The sequence below is a fragment of the Gymnoscopelus microlampas genome (genome assembly GCF_963454915.1).
Source record: "Gymnoscopelus microlampas genome assembly, chromosome: 14".
NCBI lineage: Eukaryota > Metazoa > Chordata > Actinopteri > Myctophiformes > Myctophidae > Gymnoscopelus > Gymnoscopelus microlampas.
In genome coordinates this window covers 5955348-5974559 of record NC_139951.1, presented here as the reverse complement: position 1 = coordinate 5974559, position 19212 = coordinate 5955348, and positions in this window count along the sequence as shown.

Sequence of the window (19212 nt, the reverse complement as noted above, 5' to 3'; positions counted from 1 at the left end):
ATTATTTGAAAACTTTAGTTACTAGTTACTTTGCAGATATACATTATTACATTATAAAACATACATTAACCACTTTAGCCCTATTTTATACCTAGGCTATTTTCAAACATTTTTGTACCTTTACTTTTGGTACTTTAAATACATTTGGATACCAAAACTTTTGTACTTTTACTCAAGTAAATTTTTCCGGAATTTTACTTGTAACAGAGTACTTCTACATTGCAGTATTGATACTTTTACTTAAGTAAAACATTTGAGTACTTTTTCCACCACTGCATGTCATCACAGCTAAGAAGGGTGGAGAATGTCTATTGTGATGAGCGTGTAGAACGTAACGCTCAGTAGAAGGCTGTTGTAAATCACAGATGATTAGTAGATTCTCCGCTGGCTGACTTTTTATGACTTAATGACTCTCAGCCTCTCATTCTGTCCCTCAGAGGCAGAAGGAACGGCACTATTACGGTTAGCATGTAGCTAACGCTATTTATTATTATATTAAATAATTAAATAATACAATGATTTTAAAAAAAAAATCACACCCTGTGTGAAGGAAGCGGTGCCTTTGGGGCGGGGCTTAACACATTTCAGTTCGTCCCTATAGCCAAATTCCATTCCCCAAAGCTCGGTCACTCGCTCACTCTCCTCGCTTCCTCCACTTGCGCCTAAGCCCCGCCCCTGCGAGGAGCCGAGGATTATTTGCGAGGACGAGTGGTCGAGCGGTTGCCCTCAAAGGATCGGACTGCACTCAGCAGCGTCATTTCAAAGCGACGGCAAATTCCGCGATCACTTATGACATCTCACACAGCTAGACCAGAGCCGTGGATGAAAATATACATGCATAGAATAATATGCAGGTATAGAATTATACAGAATATAAGAATAGACAATTCCTCATTGTGGATGGCCACATCGTTATCTTTATAGTTAACATTGTTGTGCAAGGCCATTTATTCCTGAAATAGTGAATGAAGCGCCAGGATGAGCAAACTTACATTTATGAATTTAATCCTGACCTGTCCCTCTTTTTGCTCGTACAGTCCCCAGAACCCCAGTACAAAAATGTACTCCATGAAGTGTAGATGTGTGTCAAAAAGGAAACGTCGCAGCCGAGGGGCGCGCAGAACGGTGGATGCATATTTATAGCAGAAACAGCTTCACATTTAACTATAGCCATACTCATTCAAATATATGAACAGATTCTTAAAATGTAAAATTCCCTATTAGCTGCGAAGGGTCTTCTTCCATGTGTATCAGTCATGATTGTTTCGCCATCAAACAATAACAAGCAAAAAGGAAATATCGGCGGGTCCTTCTTCTCCATTGCGCTGCTCGCGCACCTCTCGTCCTAAAACACCTTCGCCCCAGGTCTAATCCGGCGGCCTCGGCCCGCGAAAAAAATGGGGCAGTGTGTTTTGGACGAGCGTTCCGTTTTCCACCCGTTGTGTTTTCTTTTTCTTTTTCTTCGTCCCAGAAGTTAACAATGTTAACATAATCTTTGTCACAGTAATTTATAGTAGTCCGTGCACTGCATTGAGGCATGCACAAAGAGAAACTAACAGCTTTTGAGACAGAATAAATGTGCACAATATATTTTACAATGTATAATTGTATTATTCTTTATATCATACAACTCAATAAAGCCAGCGGCTTGTTGCGGTCTTTTCAGTTACTTTACACTGTGTGTGTGTGTGTGTGTGTGTGTGTGTGTGTGTGTGTGTGTGTGTGTGTGTGAGATGCGCAACGAGTGAGCGGCGGGGACGAGGGACGAGGGGGGGGGGGTGCGGCCGGTGTTTTCGGCACATGTGGAGGAGGTGGACCATGTATACGTCACGGGAGAAGGGGAAAAAAACAAAAAAAAGTGTACACGTGATGCGGAAATCTGCCGCGGAGGAGCTGTTGAGAGTGGTCGAGGATACACTTGATGTACACTCGCTCAATAGACCAATTATTTGTTTACTAACATTGAGACTGGACGCACAGGTGATTGTTTCACGCAATCAATTCCCAACCTGATGTTTCGGGGTGCGCTGGTTTCAGCACACCCCAACCCCCTCTTCTGTGTTGGCTAGTGAGGCGCGTCCTAGCGATACCTGATAGAATGGGTTTCATTGCACGCATACTGGTTGCACGCATTCTGGTTCTTATCAGTGTGACGTCGTCTGTTAAGGGGTCTATGCGGAAGTGGAGAGCCTCCTCGCCTCCTCCACTCAACTCCACTCGCCTCCTCCAAGAAGCACATGAACAATTGGACCGCGAGTACTTCCGGTTGAAAGTCGGAGTGACCGAGTGGGAGTGAGCGAGTGGCCGAGATTTTCGGTATTGGAATTTGGCTTATTGGTCGTCTGAGGCCACGTACCAATTTTTTACTTGGTAGCATGCTGCGAACTTGAGTTATGGCTGTTTAAAGGCCAGCCAATGGGAAGACATAGGGGGCGGGGCTTAAGTAATTACAGTTCGTCCCTATTGGTGGTTTTAGTCCATGTGCAAAATTTGTACTCCGTAGCATGCTGCAAACTTGAGTTATGGCTGTTTAAAGGCCAGCCAATGGGAAGACAGAGGGGGCGGGGCTTCAGCAATTCATGCTCATCCCTATTGGTGGTCCAAGTCCACATACCAAATTTGGACTTGGTGCCATGCTGCAAACTGGAGTTATAGCTGTTTAAAATCCCGTGCTCATCCCGTGCTCAAACGGGCAGACAGACACAACATATGCTGGGGGTCCCTGGACAGAGGGGGCGGGGCTTCAGCAATTCATGCGCGTCCCTATTGGTGGTCTAAGTCCACATACCAAAGTTGGACTTGGTGGCATGCTGCAAACTGGAGTTATAGCGGTTTAAAATCCCGTGCTCATCCCGTGCTCAAACGGGCGGACGGACATAACATACGCTGGGGGTCGCTAGACCCTGCTTTGATAACTTCAGCAATTCATGCTCGTCCCTATTGGTGGTCTAAGTCCACATACCAAATGTGGACTTGGTGGCATGCTGCAAACTGGAGTTATAGCGGTTTAAAATCCTGTGCTCATAACATACGACGGACATAACATACGACGGACATAACATACGCTGGGGGTCCCTGGACCCCTCTTTGATAACCAGTGGCACGTGTGGCCAATGAGAGGAGAGATGGCATAGGCAATCTCCAAGTCTGTGTGTGTGCGTGTGTTTGTATGTGTTGCTTCTTTGCCGTGCTCATCCCAGGCTCATACGTACATACGGACAAAGTCAAGTGTAGAGCGGTGGGCACCGCTAAAAAAATAAAGAAAGAGTAAATGTAAATAATGGTGTGTGTGTGTGTGTGTGTGTTTGTGACTCCTACCGAGTCATGTAGGATCCACCCCAGGTATTTGAGGTATTGGTCATCGAGGAAGCACTCAGGGCTGTGCATTACACAGGTGCCCAGTTCTTGGATGCAGATGGCCCTGATCTCTGGCACCACGTCCCGGTACCGGTGGACAAACACACCACTGAAAGCGCTGTTCGTCATGGCCGCCAGCTCCTCGCGGTTCTCTCTCAACTGCAGCACACACAGATAATGAGATGTCCCCATATGCATAAGCAATTTGGCATACATTAAAAGTGTAAATAAAGGTCAATAATGATGTGGATGTTTGTGTGTGTGTGTGTGTGTGTGTGTGTGTGTGTGTGTGTGTGTGTGTGTGTGTGTGTGTGTGTGTGTGTGTGTGTGTGTGTGTGTGTGTGTCACCTGAGTGATAGTGTTATGTAGCTCTTCTAGTCTGGTGAAGTCCTGGTGCTGGACTGCCTTGTGGATCTCATTTTCGTAATGCCGAGTGGTGGTCTGCAGTCGAGCGGACACCTTCACAGATGCCTCCACCAACCCTGTCATCAGCTTCATGGCTGACAAACACACACACACACACACACACACACACACACACACACACACACACACACACACACACACACACACACACACTATACTCCAAATTTCAAGGCAGATGACTATGCCTTTGCGTGTGGCTAAGTGTGGGTTGCCAACTCACCCAGCAGTGTGCTGGTGTGTCTGAAGGCTCGGACCTGTGAGTCAGACAGGCTGGTGAGCAACGGCAGCAGAGTGGAGAACAGGTTATCATCATACAGCAGGCCGTTCTCACACGAGCGCACCAGAACCCTGACGAACTCACACAGGCTCTTGTTGAAACTCTTCCACTTGGCTCCTGTGGAGCACAGAGGGTAGGTCACCGAGGCCTGGGCAACAGGAGAGGTGGGAGAAATGCAGTTTTATCTTATATTAATAACTAATGATGAATCTCAAATGTAACCACATTGTACTACGGAGTACAAATTAGGTTTTAGCTGTAAAGTTGTGAATGCAGCTGTACATTGTGTGTACAATTTATATTATTGGTCAGTGCTCCTACTATTAGAGATGTTTCTGATCTGATGGAGTGGCATGTCCACACGCAGACTCAGAAAGAGCTCAGTAATAATAAAGACATCATGTTTCTGCAAAGAAAACAGTGTAGCATTTGTGGTCTAAGTGAAATAGTGTTTGGCTCTGCGTTGTTTAGAGGCCCGTCATTGTGTGATTCAAATTTGGTGGTGATTGAACACTGCGTTCATGACTGACATTTTTGTAAAATAGGAAATTATAGCCAGCTGTTATAGAATATGAAATAATTCCAAATTTGTCATATTCTGGCCTAATTCATGATCAGAGAAAACCAGGTGAAGAGAAATTTGATTGTATGACCTATGGTTGAAGAGTTATAGGCCAAAACGTAAAGCCTGGTATAGTGCCATTATGAGGCCGATTTGAAAACATTTGTGGTGGGGTGTGTTCCTGGAGCGTGCATGCACAATTTGACGCAGATCGGACCAGTGGTTTACGAGATTAGTTGCGGACAGACACATAGGACAGACATAGGTGAAAATATAATCTGTCAGCCTGGCAGAGATTTAAAAAAAGAGGAGAGATTCAAATTCATGACTTGGAAAGAACACATCATGTTTTCACTTTCGCACCTCCTTGAAGTCTTTGGTCAGTCTGCTGATGAGGTTACATGGCGGCTTTCCGACATGTCGCCTTTCCGACGTTAACGAACCCTATACCTAACCCTCACCCTAACCCTAACCGCACGCGGAAGCCACTAGTCGGAGTGGCGAGATGTCGGCGTGGAAGACGGTTACCGCTGATGATAGTGGCGTTGTCCATGGTGTCTAACATCCTTCTGCTTACAGAACCTGGACAAAAACACAGGACACACAACCTCACTAGAGCCTCCCAAACTTGAATTTCTGCTGAAATGGAATTAAATTGTTTTCATCTGCACACATACCAATTTGCTATAATTGTAAAACACCAGCCCATTATGTATTGTTCTATTGTAGTATTCGGCAATTTCATTCATAAAATGATTTGCAGAAGCAGGGGAAATTGTTTTGAAAGAAAGAGACAATGCTTATTCCACGTAAATACAGATAAGGATAATTCCTTTTAACAGGTCGTTCATGAAAGTCCTTGCGGTCTTGTTTCCAATGAGAACCTGTGAGCAATTAGGGGTTAAGAGTCTTGCTCAGGGACAAATTTCATTTCATCGACACATATGCTGACCTGGCCTGGAATAAAACCTGGGGGAACCAGGGCCTCTGGCTCCCTAGGCGGGTTCACTAACCATTCAGCTATGGCCGCCCCATAATGGCCAGTAAAGCAGAAAATTCTTATCCGATCCTGAGCAGATTAGAATACACCAATTTTAAACGCACAAACCTTAATGTTGCAATTAATGTTAATGAAAAACAACAACTATTACACCGGTTGTAAGGACAGCAAAAAATAACACATTTATTGTTCCTGTATGATCTCTCCTCACAACTCTTTGTTGCCAGCATACATTCTACCCTAGAAATCTGAGGTGTGAAACTTCTCATGTCAAGTTTACTTTTCAAACATCCCAATCTCAAGCCAATCAATGCAGATTTTTGCTCAGCATCATAGATAGTGTAGTCTCAGCTTGACATGAAAACGTCCTGTCTCTCAGCCCTGCAGCATATACAGTAAATTGGACACAGTTGCTTCATCTGAACCTTTTCATTCAGTATTAAAAGCAGTAGCACTGGGTCCACCAAGTCTCCACTCACTGCTTTCACTACGTTTCACATGCATGTCACCAAGACACACTGCTTCCGGAATCCTGTCTACACTAGCCAAACTTCATGAAGCCACCTATCAGCAAGTGTTAAGTGTGCAAGTTCTTTACTATCCAAGCCGGATAATTACTATATTTGAAAGGACCATACCGATGGAATTGCTTGTTTAGTAGAAATATTCAAACGTCTATTTTTGGCTAGACTTGTCATGCTTTCATGCTTTCAACTTCATTAAAAAAAATGCAACTTTAAAAACATAAAGCTGACATAAAGTTTAAAGTGCTGGATTACCCATTAGTTGACACCTGGTCAACCAATGGCTAGTGTATCCATAGATAGTATGGTCCTTTAACCACATGAATCCTAGTGTCCCTATTCTGGGGTACACTCAGAGAGAATAGCCTATGTAAAGGCTAGCAATGAATCAAGGTGCATTGTGAATTTTTAGATTTTGACAAACAGATTTGGTTTTAAAAAAAGTAGGGGGCCTAGTACAGACCCCTGGGGGACTCTGGTCATACCACTGTGGAAAGGCATTGCAACGCTCGTCTCCAGACTCAATTAGTACTTGCCAGCGTCATCGTGACAATGCTGACGTCAATTGGCTGTAAGCCTTGCATTGTTAGCACACTAGCAGATCAATAGTGGCATCCCAATCAATGCTTATACTGAGATCACGTTAGAAGAACTGTTGAACTTCAACCCCCATCTCTCAGACTCCAACTGACCTTGGCACCCACAGCACAGGACGATGAAGTTGATGAGCACCAGCAGCCCCTCCTCTCGGTCCTGCTTGTAGCTGTCCAACCACTCGTCCACCACTGTCTGAAGATTGACAGAGAGATGTAGCCAATGAGATGTCTGCAGTTTGTTCATTGCCTAATCTCGCGTTTTAAATCGAATCTTGGTGATGTACCACTTTTCAGTTTAATGGAGCTATTACCATTGACATACATCGTTCTGACGGGAGGCAAGCGTTAATCCGACAGACCTTTTCTCCGACTATGTGGCATCCGCGTGCGGTTAGGGTTAGGGTGCGGGTTTGGTTCGGGTTTAGTATTGGAAACGTCGGAGCGCTGCGCGCCTAAAATAATGAAACTATCATCAGGACATAAAAATGAGTAATCAATTACATCTAGGACGAGCCTGATGTTATTAGAAATATGTCTTTTTCTCATAAAACCTGATTGAGTTTCATCAATGAGTGGGTCCAAAACAGCTTTTAATCGTGTAGCAATTATTAGGGCAAATATTTTGTAGTCATTGTTCAATAACGAAATAGGCCGCCAATTGTCAATAAAAAGAGTGTCCTTTTTGGGCTTGGGGATTAAAGTAATTAGACCTTGCGTCAGTGAGGGAGGAAGAGTTCCTTTCTCAATACTTTCCAAGACTACATTAAGTAGAAAAGGAGCTAGCTTCTCTGTAAACGCCTGGTAAAATTCCACAGTTAGGCCATCAACTCCAGGAGATTTATTAATTTTAAGATGTTCAATTGCACAAGTAATTTATTTTAAGGTTACATTTTCATCACACAGCTCAGCCTCATCTTGATGAATTGGAGTAATATTGTTAAGAGAATTCAAAAATGAAGAGGTAGACTGCTGACGATACTTGGACTTATACAAATCACCATAAACATTTGAGCAGTAATCAGCTATTGTTTTAGGATCATCAGTCACAGTGTCATTAATATTAAGCTGATGGATTATATTAGCCTTTCCGTGATATTTTTCTAAATTGAAAAAGTAAGCAGAATTCTGCTCACCTTCCTCAAGCCATCTTTTCCTAGATCTTACAAAGGCACCTTTTGCTTTATTAGAATAGATTTCGTTCAATTTAAGCTGCTCTGAATTGAACTCTATTCTATCTTCATCTGACATACTTGCAGGGCTTTTCTGTGTTAATGCAATTATTTTAGAAATCACTGTTTCTTCTTCTAATCTACGGGTTTTTGCCAAGACACTACCATAATTCCTTAGATACTGGCCTACCTTGAAATTAAATAATTCCCAATTATTACTAAAAGAATTTTAGTAATAAGACCCCTGGTCTAAAATGTGTTTTTTTTTTCACGTGTGACATTTTTAAGCCCTGAGACATGATCTTTGATTTCATCATTTCATGTTTTCATCTATAAGGTAACAGGTAAAGAAATGTGTAAATATGAAATTGATTTCACATGGCATAATTTTCAGAGTAATGTTTATTTTCACATTTTCGGGTAACTGTATGTAACAGAAACAAGGGTTTCATGTTGAATTACATCCCTGTAATGCTTGAAAATCAACTGAAATGTTTGTAAAGCAAGCTTGACAAATAAAGTGATACTCTTCAAGATCTGGTCTGCTGAAATGGCAGTTTTTACTATTTCAGTAGTTTACAATGTCAAGTGTATAGATGTGCTAATGCCTCAATTTCCACCATTAACAGGTCTTAAATAAAATAACATTCTGAACAGATGTACAGTATTTCATGTACAATAACGGTAATGCTGTAAATGTCAAGGAGACTTGACCGAACATTGTGAAACCTTGAATACTACAGCAATGAAATGAATCACAAATGTCTAATCAGTGTTATCTTCTACTTCTGTTCAAACAAATCTATCAGTTAACGGTACGGGCCTACTGTAAGTAGCAGCCAATAACATGTGGTGTTTCAAATTTTCAAGTACCGGTAGTATACAGTCGTTTTTTTGTGGGACCTTTTTTTCCCAGTGCAACGTGAGCATCAAATCGCTTTAGGGCAAAGTGCAATTTATCTACCCTAAACACTTTTTCCTACAGCTAAGATTAATCAAGCACTCCCATTTTGTGAAAACCATTTTCCTAGCAATTCTGGCAACACTGCATACTTAAAAAAACGTGTTACCTTCATAACATAACTTTCAAAATTTGAATCTGGGGTTATTCTCTCAATGTGTAATTCTGAAGGTGTCCACACACAAGAGTCACAGTATGGCGATTGTGTAGCATGAAGCTGGCACTGCACTTGAAAGTAATAGTTGTGTTTTCTGTTAAGTTTCAGTGTCACATCTGAGGGTGAGGATGAAACCAAGCAAAATCATTTTTTTTGGGACAGTTCTAAGAGTGTCTTGTCTTGTGCCAAGTAGGGACATTTGATCTCCAAGCACCCAAAGCCACAACAGTCACAACACACCTTTCCATCAGGTGAAGCACCAAGATGAGGGTACTGTGGAGAAATGTAGAATCCAGTGGGGGTAACATCAAAATTGAGGTGTTTTGATGACTCAGACTGGATGTATTTCTCCTTTGCCCTGGTCTCGTGACGAATACCCCAGCTAGAAATATTTGATAAAACATACATTAAGTTAGGTGCATAAATATACATGTCTATAATTACTCTGCAGTATGTTTTATGAGAGGTTTTATACAGCCCCATCTTTTGATTAGTAAACAATGTGAAACACATCTATAGATAGATAGATAGATCTAACTATTCTGGCCTGACCTGGACCCCACTATGGTAAAGACAGACTGCCTTTCCCACTTGCCCTTTATACTCTCACATGTTCATTTATATTGTTTCTCATGATTACATATTTATTTTCTGTTTATCATATGCCTTCTTATCATACACGCATTATTTGTTCCATACATAGTGATAGATAGACAGATAGGGGTGTGTGTGTGTGTGTGTGTGTGTGTGTGTGTGTGTGTGTGTGTTTCAAATTGTTCACTAATACAAAGGATAGTGCTACATAAAACAGATAGATAGAAATAATTTGACTTTACATTTTAAAATGAAAAAATATAATAATATACTCTGAGAGTGTACAAATGCTGTAACTCTGAGAGTGTACAAATGAAAAAAAAAAAAAAAACAGGCTACAGACTACAGAGATGTGTTTTTGGGGTGCTCATGGAGCCTCTAAACTGCCCTACTAAAAAGTATTGGCATCAAAATATACTTTAAGTACCAAAAGTAAAAGTATTAAAATGTTTGAAAATAGCAAATCTACAAGCTCACAACAGGTCACGGTGCGAGATCAGGCGACGCGTTGTGAGAAGTACAGTACTTGAGTAAATGTACTTCGTTACACCACTGGTGGTCATTACTAGACGTGTTACTGCAAAAGTAGAGCTAGAATGCTAGATTACAAATTTCCAATAAAAGTTTACAAGTTTAAAAAAGTACACACCTGTCCACATACAACCAGAATATCCCTCGGTGTCCTGGTCACCTTAATTTCGCCAACAAATCCAGCGTTGAAGAACGCTCAAGCTCCATTGAGCTCCATTACTACACCGTGCAATGCTGGATTGTTTTGACACTGAGTCAGCAAAGGGGGCGTGTCCCAGCGGAATCGTGACGCAATTGCATATCCTCTATTCTATTGGATAGTATGAGCCCTTTAAGAACCGTTGTCTTAAGGATCCTCCCCTTTAGGAACAGACCCATCTCTCTGTATCTCCGTTTGGATGTAGATATACGACTCCACCACCAAATCGCTGTTGGGGCTTTGCGGTAAGCACCTTTATTTTCAATTTGTACACGTTTGAAGTACTTTACAGGGCATAGTGCAGAAAGTCCACTCGGTGCCACGCTATGAGCTTGTATATCTGCCATTTTTGATTTTTTTTTGGAAAATCTGATGCGATTGAAAACGTCAGAATCGTAAATACGTCTACGAGGGTTGTATACTACAGCTAGTCTTGGATCCATAGTTGCGCACAATGCGCGCAGTTGTAACTGTCGGGAAGCGTACAGGTCAGCTGACTCAGAAAAACAACATGGCGGCTACCACACAACAACAGATCACAATTCGGAGCTTTTCGTCGTTTTAACGCCACTTTTGTCCGTTTATCACAAACGGTCAAAAGTGTGGTATGGAGAGAAGCGGACAGTTTAAACTCCGACACGATGTGAAGAACGCATTTTTGCGGCCAGGACGCACATTTGCACGAAACCATCCGTTGGTTCAGGAAAACGTTACCGTTAAACCCGCACAATGCTAACTGACCTGTTGCTGCTTCTGTGGGGATTCATGAATAATAACTGCATGATGGTGGTGGTGATGATGATGATGATGATGATAATGATGATATGTCAGAGCTCATTAACTTTACCGTCTCATCTGTGATCTGTCATATGTTTTGCTTTTAGCGACCATCGAGCTGCGATCGAGGAGGAGTGCTTTAACCCATTCAGCCAAGCCGATTCTACACGTCTCAACAGTTTTCTGAAAAACGTATGTTTCTATATCAGTGGTGCTCAATCTTTTTCATGTCAAGGACCCCCAAAATGATATGTTTTTGGCGCGGACCCCCATCAAAATATTTTGTTCCAGAGACCCCCAGAAGCAAAGATTTGAGTTAAAAATGTTCGCTTTAAAAATATATATATTCAGAAGATTTGCACACATTTTCACGATTTTTCAAAAATAGCAGATCTACAAGCTCGTAGGGCGGCACTCGGTGCCGCGCTATGAGCTTGTATATCTGCTATTTTTGAATAGCCAAAAGTGTAAAATAATGCTTTTTAGCTCAAATCTAAAAATGACACAGTTCCAGGTCTTACTGACCTGCTGCTGCTTCTGTGAGGATTCATGAATAATAACTGCATGATGGTGGTGATGATGATGATGATGATATGTCAGAGCTCATTAACTTTACCGTCTCATCTGTGATCTGTCATATGTTTTGCTTTGTTTAGGGACTGAAGCAGCAAGAGACATGGGTTGGGTGATCCTGGTCCTGATCCTGATTTCCTGCATAGGGAAATGCATCACAAAGTTGATGCGGTCCGTTGTAGGGCTGATCAAGTTCATTCACTGTGACCTGTGGAACTGGTTCTTGATTGGCCTGATACTGCTGGGCTTGATACTGCTGGCCTTGCTGGCCTTGATACTGCTGGGCTCGGCTGCGTCCAACCTGGGCCACGGCGCGCTGGCCTTGCTGGGCATCTGCACGCTGGCCCTGGGAGGGCTGGTGGCGACACTGAAGGTGGCGGGCAGAGACGGCGGCGCGGGCAGCAGCAGCATGCTCCACTCCATCAGTATCCTGCAGAGCCTCCTGCATGAGCAGGAGGAGAGCAAGCAGTGTGTCATCTGCCAGGACTGCGACAAGACGGCGCTGCTGCCGCCCTGCAGACACCTGTGTCTGTGCAGAGGATGTACTGACTTACTGCGGAGGCAGCCCCTCTCCCAGCACAAATGTCCTCTGTGCAGACACACCATCCTGAACGCCATCGAAGTGTATTTGTGATGCATTTCCCTATGCAGGAAAGGACCAGGTTTTTGAAGACCCCTGGGTTCGAGTGTTCGCCCAACAGAGTGGCAGGTGAGGGGTTCACCGGCCGAGTCGTACCAAAGACTAGGGCAGGACCAAATATCGATATTATATCGATATGAGACTGGATATTGTCTGGGATTTTGGATTATTTTTAAACTATTGTTTCCCAGCAGCCCTACTAGTGTTCTTTTTTTTGTATCTTTCTGCTCTTGTCTGTATGTTTGTTTCATGCCTACTGTGGTGCTGCTGTGACACCTGAATTTCCCTCAGGATCAATACATTCTGTCTGTGTTTACATAACATACTGAGCACACATGTTCTGCCGAACAAGATGCAAGACCAAGTCCCATCAGCGCCGCCTTTCCTGTCTGTCTCTCCTACACTGTCTCCCTCTAAGCTTTCCTACTGTCTGTCTCTCCTACACTGTTTCACTGTCCATCTCAATAGATAATACAGGGGCTGGACTGTATTATTATTATTCAAGCATTTTTGATTGATTTAATACCCTACACGCTATTGGTCGGTAAATGGGCAACATTAGTTACTGACTCACTCGTGTTCACTTCACTCATTCAGAGACCCATTGAGGGATGCTGATCTGAAGTCCACATCTCCAGCTTGTAAATTGGACATACTGAGTTTAGTTTTTTTCATCAGACGACAGTTCAATCAGCTGTCATTATTTTTTGCCTTATGACTCATGAACCCTTGTGACAGTGGGTGTTGGTCGCCCCTATTTTGGGTGACTCCGTGTTGTGCATGTATCTTTGTATCTTTCTGCTCTTGTCTGTATGTTTGTTTCATGCCTACTGTGGTGCTGCTGTGACACCTGAATTTCCCTCAGGATCAATACATTCTGTCTGTGTTTACATAACATACTGAGCACACATGTTCTGCCGAACAAGATGCAAGACCAAGTCCCATCAGCGCCGCCTTTCCTGTCTGTCTCTCCTACACTGTCTCCCTCTAAGCTTTCCTACTGTCTGTCTCTCCTACACTGTTTCACTGTCCATCTCAATAGATAATACAGGGGCTGGACTGTATTATTATTATTCAAGCATTTTTGATTGATTTAATACCCTACACGCTATTGGTCGGTAAATGGGCAACATTAGTTACTGACTCACTCGTGTTCACTTCACTCATTCAGAGACCCATTGCAATTTGTATGAAAAAAATGGTAACCGTCTTCCATGCCGACATCTCGCCACTCCGACTAGTGGCTTCCGCGTGCGGTTAGGGTTAGGGTGAGGGTTAGGTATAGGGTTCGTTAACGTCGGAAAGGCGACATGTTGGAAAGCCGCCATGTAACCGAAAAAAATACAAGAAAAACATGAAAACATAAGCCATGATTGCATGTGCGTGCGTGCACAGAATAGGGATGCTATAGGATTCACGTGGTCAAGTCTACTACTGTGGTTTGTGGTATTTCTGCTTCATAGTATAGTATCATTATCAGACTGTATATGAGACAGGAAAGAGATAGGGAATGGCATGATACAACCACATTCAAATGGAGGTCAGTAGTAAAACATGTATGTTTCACCAGGGTGCTGCTTGTTATAGGGCTGTTTGTATTGTCACTGTACAGTAGAGACTGAGCCTGTTTCGACAGTGTATAAAACGGGATATACTTGTCTCTCTGGTGCTTTCCCTTTAACCACAGTAGTGTGATATCAAATGAAGACATGTCAAACGTGGAGGTATTTGTTGAAATGTCATTATATAGAGTAAACATGACAATATGGAGAGACATGACGTGATGCAATGCATGCACAAGTACTGGTACAGAATCATTAGTCCTTGCAGACAGTGTTGGACATTTTGGGAGGGTAAATGATCCCCCAGACATTTACATTTGAGGATGATTTAAAAATGACATCTTTATCAGGAGTTAATATTTTATTATTAATTTGATTAATTTATATATTACCAAAAGATATCTGTTTTCAGGGGATTTGTATGGGTTCAGGAGACATTCTTGCACTTTGGCTCTGTATATATTTTATGTTGCTGAACTCAGTGGTGTTTGTTTTTGTTGTTGCACATATTAGAAAAAGGTGTGCTCAGTAGAACACAAAATCTACCAGAATAGTGATGTAGACAAGACATGTAGTGTCTTTAACTAAACATGTCAGTTACATTTAGTGTTTTTTAACTAAACATGACAGTTACATGCACTGTAGTGTCTTTAACTGAACCATAATGCCCTAATAGCGATGCACGCATTGACATGAATTCTTACATGCGTTTGATTAATCAACTAGCAACATTTTAATCTCTGTTTTTCCAGGTACTGCGGCCCCAATAGTAACAGAAGGTGTCCCTAAAACCACACAAGGTCCACAGACATATCCTACAACAACAGTTTCTCCTGGTGCCACAACAGCAGGTACAGCAGCGAAACGTTATCTCTACGTAGTTTTATTTTACATGCTGATCTGAAGTCCACATCTCCAGCTTGTAAATTGGACATACTGAGTTTAGTTTTTTTCATCAGACGACAGTTCAATCAGCTGTCATTATTTTTTGCCTTATGACTCACGAACCCTTGTGACAGTGGGTGTTGGTCGCCCCTATTTTGGGTGACTCCGTGTTGTGCATGAACATGTTGAGGGTTAGATTTGCTTGGGGGGGCTAAATGTTAGATTCCTAAATGTCAGACATTTATGCTAAAAGGTCAGCGCAAAAAAAGTCTAGGGGTGTTGTTTCCGTTGTGTTTCATCCTTACTTCTGGTTAGACTGAGTGAGTCAGTCAGTAGGATACAATCGCAGTGACAACACAGAAATGTGTGTGGGGAGGAATCAATTGGCATAACGACAAAAAAAAAATATATATTTTCGATACTGAGGCAGATAATGAGTTCAGTCATCTAGTCTGCACACATTTTATTCCCTCCCGTCTTGCATTTGATGTCTTTAATGTGTACTGAGTCTGAGCTTCTGTGTATTAAAAAATGAAGACAAGTTCTAACATATGTGTATACCTGTCCAATAAGTCTTATTCTGATGTTCCAGATGTCCGGTTGAAGGACTGTGGAGCAGAGCTTGTGGAAGTGACTGACAATGGCAGAGGAGTAGAGGAGGACAACTTTGAAGGATTGAGTAAGTGTCATCTTGTATTTGTACGGCAGTCTGGTATCAAAAAACACACCCTGTGTGAAGGAAGCGGTGCCTTTGGGGCGGGCCTTAACTCATTTCAGTTCGTCCCTATTGGTGGTCTGAGTCCACTTACTGTACCAAATTTGTACTTGGTAGCATGCTGCAAACTGGAATGATGGCTGTTTAAAGCCCAGCCAATGGGCAGACAGAGGGGGCGGGGCTTAAGTAATGACAGTTAGTCCCTATTGCTGGCTTTAGTCCATGTACAAAATTTGTACTCCATACCATGCTGCGAAAATGAGTTATGGCTGTTTGAAGGCCAGCCAATAGGAAGACAGAGGGGGCGGGGCTTGAGCAATTCATGCTGGTCCCTATTGGTGGTCTAAGTCCACATACCAAATGTGGACTTGCTGGCATGCTGCAAAGTGGAGTTATAGCTCTTTAAAATCCTGTGCTCATCCCGTGCTCATACGGGCGCTGGGGGTCCCTGGACCCCTCTTTGATAACTTCATCAATGCATGCTCGTGCCTATTGGTGGTCTAAGTCCACATACCAAATGTGGACTTGGTGGCATGCTGCAAACTGGAGTTATAGCTGTTTAAAATCCCGTGCTCATCCCGGGCTTAAACGGACATCCGCTCATACGGGCGCTGGGGGTCCCTGGACCCCTCTTTGATAACTTCATCAATGCATGCTCGTGCCTATTGGTGGTCTAAGTCCACATACCAAATGTGGACTTGGTGGCATGCTGCAAACTGGAGTTATAGCTGTTTAAAATCCCGTGCTCATCCCGGGCTTAAACGGACATCCGCTCATACGGGCGCTGGGGGTCCCTGGACCCCTCTTTGATAACTTCATCAATGCATGCTCGTGCCTATTGGTGGTCTAAGTCCACATACCAAATGTGGACTTGGTGGCATGCTGCAAACTGGAGTTATAGCTGTTTAAAATCCCGTGCTCATCCCGGGCTTAAACGGACATCCGCTCATACGGGCGCTGGGGGTCCCTGGACCCCTCTTTGATAACTTCATCAATGCATGCTCGTGCCTATTGGTGGTCTAAGTCCACATACCAAATGTGGACTTGGTGGCATGCTGCAAACTGGAGTAATAGCTGTGTAAAATCCCGTGCTCATCATCCCGTGCTGATACGGACATACGGACAAAGTCAAGCTTAGAGCGGTTGGCACCGCTAAAAATCGCCACAATTTAGCAGCTCTGTAGCCTGAGGCTAAGATGCAGTAGTGTAAGGAGCGTTGATTGCCTTCGGGAGGGGAGGTGCTGCGAGGGGAGGCGGGTGCTGCGAAGGACGATCCGTCTCCCCATTGGCTTAAACGGGAAGTGTCCCCATTGGCTTAAAGTAGTGAAGGACAGTCAGGACAGCCAATGGCAAATAGGTGTCACATAGTGACGATGTCTCAGCCTGTTTGTAGAACAGCTTTGCAGCTGCTAAAAAGATCATTTCTGGTGGAAATACGTACACGCCCCTATAGACACTCTCTGCATTAGGCTTTTCTCTTCAAAGATGAGTAAAGTATGGCTGGGAACGAGGCTACTTTCAAAGTCAAAGTGAACACCTTGCAGGGATATAAACTGTGTCCTAAATAAACATCCTAGTCATGTCACTTGTCGCATGAGAGTCAGTCAATCGTTCAGTCGTTCAATCAGCCAGTCCATGCAGCAGATGTGCTCATATTCTTTGATTTTTCTCATAATAGCAATTAACAGAATGCTGAGTAGTAATAATGTATCGGTTTGGCTCTGCATAAGTAGCTAAAGTGGTAGATAAACTGAAGGTCACTTACACATGACCTTTCATAACTAAAATACTCAGTATGTTCGTTCATTTGTGTGTCTGTGTGTGTGTGTGTGTGTGTGTGTGTGTGTGTGTGTGTGTGTGTGTGTGTGTGTGTGTGTGTGTGTGTGTGTGTGCGTGTGTGTTAGAGTGTGCATGTCATTTTTCTGTGTGATAAAGGTAAGGAAGGTGTGCGTGGGGTAGCTCTAGTAATCATCAGCTTGACAGCAGTAAGTGACATAAAGACAAAGAAATTACTCATTTGATGATGTCTTAATGACTGGGATAAAGATACCGTTCCTCTCATTTCTCACATATTAATGACATCAGCCGGTCACTGCTGGTTTATTTTAAACATTCAGTTGTATTGAACAGGAGGTGAGCAGGAGGCATCCAGTGTTGCTGTCACATGTCACTTTCACAACACAAATGACAGAGCACTGCAATCCAAGTGGAGCAAAAAACAATTATTTAATTTTAAAAAGCGATGTTGATAACAGTAGCTTCCTTACAACAACTAAAATAACATAACATAATGTGGACCGCAATCTCTGCATTAAATTTCAAACTGTTAAGTTGCTAAATTGGGCAGTGGGTGTTAATGTCTTACTGATTGGAGACAACAACCTGTCTATTATCTACTCAGCCAATACACATTCATTGTGCTAAATTATGTGTGTGTTGTTATTTGGTGTTTCTAGAATGTGCCATATTTGGTTTTCTTCACCCCGGAAACTCGCGTCTTTGTTTATGATTAAACACAAACGAGTAGCCTCCCTGAGAGTAGCCTAGAAAAGTATGTGTGCTGGATGGTCAGAGATTTATACTAGACATACTGTCAATTCACATTACGTGAATAAAGGTAATTTAGAACTTTGAACAGCAGTGAATTGCTATTGATTCAATTCTAATTGAGTTCTCTTAGTTTCGCTCAATGCTCCTCCCTTTTAGTACAAGTGAAGACAGATCGTCTCACAGGGTAAAAGGAATTTCAGGACAGAAATAGATTAACTTTGATTATTTAATTAGCTTTGATATTACCATACCATGCTCCATGATCCAGCCTGTATTTTTATGCTTCACAAACAAATGTCTTTCTCATTTGTTGACAAAATACTCCCACTGGTTTTGACACCTAGTATAATAAAACTGTTTGACACTTTGAGGACAAAGCCGAGGGCTGTTTTCAAAGCATCAGAGATATCCATTATGGTCTCATTAAACAATATGCTACAAATGCAAGGCAAACACACCTGCTGGACAGCTGAAAATGTGCCCAGACGGAACAAATGTGTATATGAGACATGGGAATTGGAAAGACCCACATACTATTTGTCTCACTATCCGAAAATAGAAATAGAATAAACACAAATCTCTCCAGGCAGACATCACACCCCCAACAGTGAAGCTGACAGCAGATATATGCTTACTTGTAGCCTGTGGTGAAATTCAACATGGCTACAGCGATCTGTCCCATTTTACTATCACATAAGAGGATAAAGTAATGGATGAAAGAATTGGCGGCTGAAGAAGTGAAGATGAAGGCTGGGTGAGTCTCTGAATCTTAAAGAGAGACACGTCAAGGTGTGGAGCGTCAGTTTCACTCAGCGCTCATCCCCAATGATGGCCAATAATGAGTTTTTTCCACGCTCGCCAAATCATGCTGATGGGGAGCAAAATAATCTTGCAAGTGACTAAGCAGCTGACATACTGATAGCATTGTACATGTTTGTAAGGTTTCTAAGTGAAAACGTTAAGCTTTTATGGATGATTGGATCCACCCCTCACACCTGTCTTCACTCACAACTCATTAGTGGCCTGGTATATATGTTACAGGGAAATTGGAAAACCAGGGAAATTGAAAAAGGAGCGCTCATTTTCAGCCCCCCCCCCCCCCCTAGAGCCCCCACCACACTAGTGTGACAGTGAGTCCGAAGGTTGAACGTTCGATT